The sequence below is a fragment of the Lactuca virosa genome, chromosome 6 (assembly GCF_052849685.1).
Source record: "Lactuca virosa cultivar CGN04683 chromosome 6, Lactuca_virosa_CGN04683_v6, whole genome shotgun sequence".
Classification (NCBI taxonomy): domain Eukaryota; kingdom Viridiplantae; phylum Streptophyta; class Magnoliopsida; order Asterales; family Asteraceae; genus Lactuca; species Lactuca virosa.
The window spans coordinates 261,993,122-261,999,219 of record NC_136431.1 but is presented as its reverse complement, the minus strand read 5'-3'; positions in this window follow the sequence as shown (position 1 = coordinate 261,999,219).

Below are 6,098 nucleotides of genomic sequence, written 5' to 3'. Positions count from 1 at the left end.
GAAAAAATGCATACCACAAGGACCATATTTGTAGTTTTGTCTTTTAATAATAGAAAATAAAAGAGGTCTCTCTCTCTCTCTCTCTCTCTCTCTCTCTCTCTCCCTCTCTCTCTCATATCGGTAACCTAATGGATGATGAAATTCCACCTCTTAGCAATGAAATTGTTCAGTTCCTCAGAGCAATCACTTCTCCTGAAGACGATAACGATTTACCCCTTCCTGATTCCATCGTCGATGTCACCGTTCATGTCTTCCCCGAGGATGAACAATCGGACGAAAATTACGATAATCATCATGAAGATGATGACGATGAGAATCATAATTGAGGAAATCGAGATCGTGAAGGATTGGATGATGAAAAGGAAGAGGACAAAGAGGAAGAGTTGCGTCAGAGGCAAAGGCGTCATCTTTTCCATCTTCGTCTACACAACCACGAGTTAACCGTCAGCCGTCATGACAAGATTCTCGATTAGGCGGAGCTTTTGTTACAACTCGAACACCAATCAGTCACATTATGTCAACAACGTCTTGAATTTGACGATGATTACATCGGAAACCCATGCGATTACGTCGACGCAACAGAACAGGATTCCTCTTTAAAAACCCTAGCCAAGAGAGACAACAACGATAGGAGAGGCGTGTCACTGGCATCCAAATAAGTTGTTCAAGCATTCCAGACGGTTGAGGTAAGCGCAATGATGTCTATTGTATCTTGCGTTGTTTGCAAAGATGGAATGTCCAATAATGAACAGAAGATTGTGAAGCAATTACCTTGCGGGCATATGTATCATAACGTCTGTATAATAACATGGTTGGATTCAAGGAAAACTTATTTGATTCGTAGGCATGAATTACCAACAAATAATCCTAAGTATGAAGAAGATAAGAAACTGATATTAATGGAAGCAGTTGGCGTTTTATCTTGGGGGAAGGGTAGCAACGAGAGAGAGAGAGAGAGAGAGAGAGAGAGAGAGAGAGATTTATTGATTAATTATAAAATAATTAAAAAAATGAAATATAAATATATTAAGTGTATTTTAGTCTTTTCAATTTGGGTAGGGGCTTTTTCCACAAACTAGCTTAAAATGACCACCAATCCAAAAAAAATTGAGTTTAAACCAAACCTCAGGAAAAATGCATACCACAATGAACATTTTTGTTGTTTTGTCATAGTTTTATATGTTGGATCTATATGTCCAAGAATCATTAATGTCTGATATTGCTAATAATATATGATCCTATAGGGTCACATCTTTATCAAGTTGGCACATATCGTATATTTATTATTAATATGATTATTAATAAATAATATCAATTCTTGTATTTTAATTAGGGAATAGTTATAGTTTTATGAAAATAATAATTATAAGAGACTATAAGTAGTTATTATTTCATATGGTTTGAATTAATAAGTCATGCACAATATTTTGGACTAGTTGGATTCTTTTGTCTTTTACCTAAAGATAAAGTTTATATTTTATAAACTTGGAGTTTATAAAAAATAAAGAATCCTCCTCTTTTCAAGAGGTGTCACACCCCCAAACCAGAACGGCGGAAACGTCGGGGGGTGGGTGACTTCATGTCAAGTATCACAACACATGCATTATACAAATCAAAGTACAACAACCATTGCATTAATAATGTATAAGTTTTTACATAAGTGTTCAAACATTTAACATTTGACATCAAAAGTAGATAAGTAAAAGACAAAAGACGCAGCACGGAACTAGGCTGTCTTCTCAAAAGCTCTGGGAGTGTACCTGTCTACTGGATTCCTTGAGAATACTAATTATTTTGAAAGAGAGTATCAACATTTAAGTTGGTGAGTTCATAAGTATTAGTTTCATTTATGGTTGCCTCAGTTTTAAGAATACGATAGAATAAGTTCCAGAAAATCCCCTTATTTCCTATTACAACTGAAAAGTAGTTTTAATACCATAAAACCGTTTCGTATATGAGTTATTGTACTTATAACCTAGTATAACATAATTTAACTCACCATAAAATTATAAGAAGAATGTTTTCTATTTTGTTTATGGAAAATGATTGATGCAGTAGTATTTCTTAAAAATACACTACTGGTGTAATAACTACCCTATTATTAAACTGGTTAATTAGGGTTAAAATGTGATTAGGTTATAACCATGCTTGATTGACTAGTATAAAACACGACGTTCTTCAGGCGTCGAAAATGGTGTGACATTTGTCACCCGTAGACCTGTGGGTCCCACTATTGCTAGCAGCAAGGTGTGGAATGGTCAATCTCGTATAGATCTATACACAAACTCATGCTCTCCCTCCAGGAGACTCTGGTTACAAAATGCGACATAACAAGTATATTGCTATGTCGTGAAGTATTATCTCACATGTTTGGTTTATCTAGTTTTAAGTAAAGATTGAATTATATCCCTTTTCTTTAACAAAGTAGTTTAAACCTTAAATACTTATCTAGTAAAAATAGATTTCTCGTTTGTTTCATAAATTATACCTATTATAATTTATATGTTCTATCTGATTAGCATGATCTCTCATAAATGCACCCCTTTGCTCAACTTGATACATAGGTAACAATATCGATTGACATAACCTTTTACATTCCTATATGTATAATATATATATAATTAATAAGGAAATGACCTTTGGACAAATAACTCCACCTTAAGCCCACATCCAAACAAGGAAAAGGAAATAAGGAAATTCATTAGTCCTAAGCCCTTTAAGTCTTATTTATATACTTATACATATATAAACATGATTTTGACAATTATAAGTTTAAAGAGTTTACATGACTTGAAGTCAATTTGGAAGTACTTGGTAATCTTTTATTGTAAACACAATATTTATAAGCATAAGAAAACGTTTTGTGTGATTTCTATCACAAGTAAATATTAACACAATATTAATAACAATAAGCAAACCTTTTGTTTGGTTGCTTACACATATAGATATTAACACAAATAAGTTGTGTTCAACTTGTATTCCCCCCTCCCCCTTAAAAAGCATTTAAAACGTTTTAAAACAATAGATGATAGGGGTATGAACTCACCTTATATGGGTGATTCAATTGAAGATTCGATATAGGATGATAAGTTTCACGAGTGAAGCCCCGAAGCATAAACGAGTCCTATTTAGCATATTAAGACCTATATATATATATATATATATATATATATATATATATATATATATATATATACATGTAGTGAATTTAACCTCAAATGTGTAAATGAAACAACCTATGGTGTAAGGAATACTTACAAAAGAAGTGTTAGAATCGGAAATGGAAGGCTCAATCGTGTTTACGGCCTACTGTTGGAGTTCATGGCTCAAGAACACTTGGTGTTCTTGCGTTTACGGCCCAAGTTGGGTGTTCACGGCACAACAATCTTGAAGATCTTGACAAATGATGATGAATCAAGGTTGAAATCAAGAGAGCTCCATATGAACTACAAGAAGGAAGGTGTTTCTTATGATCTTGAGGAGAAAGGTAGGTTTTTGGCTGATGATACTTGAGAGAGAATGCTTATGTTCACGGCCAGAAGTGAAGAAGTGAAGGATAAAATCGATCAAACACACACACACACACACACACACATATATATATATATATATATATATATATATATATATATATATATATATATATATATATATATATATATATATATATATAGGAAGGAGGTTCACGATCCGAAGTGGGTTCACGGCCCGAAGGCTTCCTCTTTAACACACTATACTTTTGAATACAAGGTCCTTACACTTATAACTCATTATTCTAACTATTTTTAAGATAGTTAAAGAAATAAATTTGACCTTTAATTTATATGATTTGACTTTAGCTGACCAAGTTTAACTATTTACAAGATAGAAATTACGGGTTGTCACATCATCCCTCTGTTAAAGGAATTTCGTCCCGAAATTAAGTCTAAGGTATACACATGGACTAAAGGAAAAGAGGTGGATACTTATGTTTCTGATGATCCTCACGCTCCCAAGTGAATTTAGGTCCTCGCTATGCACTTAAGCGGACCCTCACTATCGGGATAGGGATTTGATTAGTCCTATCGACTTCCCTGGCTAGGATTTATACGGGTTCTTCCATAAAGTTGAGGCTCTCGTTTACCTCGATCTAATCGAGTGGGATAACAAAAGTCTTGTCAGACAAACAGTTTTCAAGTTAAAGACGTGGAAGGTAGGGTGTATATTATTGAATTATCGAGGTAGTCGGGGTCTATAAGCTACTGGACCAAATCTAGTAAGAATCTCGAATGGTCCTATGTACCTTGGATTTAGTATTCCACGCTTTCCGAAGCGTATCATGCCCTTCCAGGGTGGGACCTTCACATGACGTGGTCACCAACCTGGAATTCCATGGGTTTTCTCCTATTTTAAGTCGTAGCTTTTGTGTCTGACTCTGGAAGCTTTACGTCGATCCCGGATTCGTACTCTCTTCTCGGTAGTTTCTCGGATGATTTCCGGACCAGCGAAGGTGTTGTCTGGAATGTGACCTCTAGCTAGTTGTGTGTCACCTACTTTAGTCCGTCATAAAGGGGATCCGCACTTGTGACCATAGAGGGCTTCAAATGGGGCAACTTGAGATCTAGTATGGTAAGGAACTCGACTAGTTGGCAAATGGGTATCCCATGCTTTACCAAAGTCGATCACATATGCTCTCAGCATGACTTCTAATGTTTGAATCGTTCTCTCATTCTGTCCGTCGGTTTGTGGACGGTAGGCTATTCCATGTCTAGCCTAGTCCTCATAGATTTATGAAGTGACTGCCTGAGTCGTGAGGTGATTCTACTATCTCGAACGGAGATAACAGACATTGGGACACCGTGCAGTCTAACTAACTCTCGGACGTACGTTCTAGTTAGCTTCTCTATCTTGTCTGAACTTGGGTGAACGGAGTATCGAGTATTGTGGGCTTCATCCAAGACAATGTCTCCGAAGCCATCGAACTTCGGTGTCCAGATCCGATCCATGAGGTATAAGACTCCGTCACCCTTGACTTTTAAGTTCTTATCCATCCCTCTCAGGGTTTCACCTGTCACATTTTCAGATTTCAAGGCTTCTTTCTGAGCCTCCTTAATTTGTGTGGACAGATGTGAATGGATTGTCATAGTCAATGATTTGACTCTACGACCTAAGTACTCTTTCCGACTAAGGGCGTCAACTACTACATTGGCATTACCGGGATGATAACGAATTTCGCATTTGTAATCATTTAGTAGCTCGACCCACCGTTGTTGTCTCATGTTTGTAACGACCCAAAAAATCAGAGGTAAAAATTTCATTTTTAATATAGCTAAAACATTGATACCATTTATTTTAAACATTCCAAATCATCATTAAGTAAAATAATTATCAGAGTTCGTCCCAAAACCATTCATTGCGGAAATCATAGGTGTGTGCACTGCGATCAATCTGAGCCCTTCATTTCCAAATCGATGAAACCTGAAACCAAAAACTGTAAACCGTAAGCACAAAGCTTAGTGAGTCCCCCAGAGCATACCCCACACACAATCCACATAACACATATCCTATTAGCTGTAAAAAGCTATCTCTACCGTTATCACATATCAATCAACAATAAAAGCTACTCTACCACGTACCACATATCAAATAGCTATAAAAGCTCTCTCTACCATTATCACATATCAATTAGCTATAAAAGATACTTCTGCCACATATCACATATCAAATAACTATAAAAGTTATCTCTACCATTGGCACATATCAATTAGCTATAAAAGCTATCTCTACTGTTAGCCACAAAGGCTATCTCTACCATTAGCCACAAGGCTATCTTTACCATCAGCCACAAGGCTATCTCTACCATCAGCCATAAAGGTTGTCTCTACCATTAGCCACAAAGGCTATCTCTACAACATATCACGCTTACATACATATCACACACCTCTACATAGCAAGTATATTAACTATCATAAAATGGGCCGGCCTTGGTGCCTTAGACCTATAGGTATGGTGAGAAGACTCACCTGGCACTACTGAAGCCCCGCAGATAAAACTCCCCTTGCTGGTTGACAGATTCCCGAACTGTCAACATCAAACAATACCCAATTAATAATTGGGTT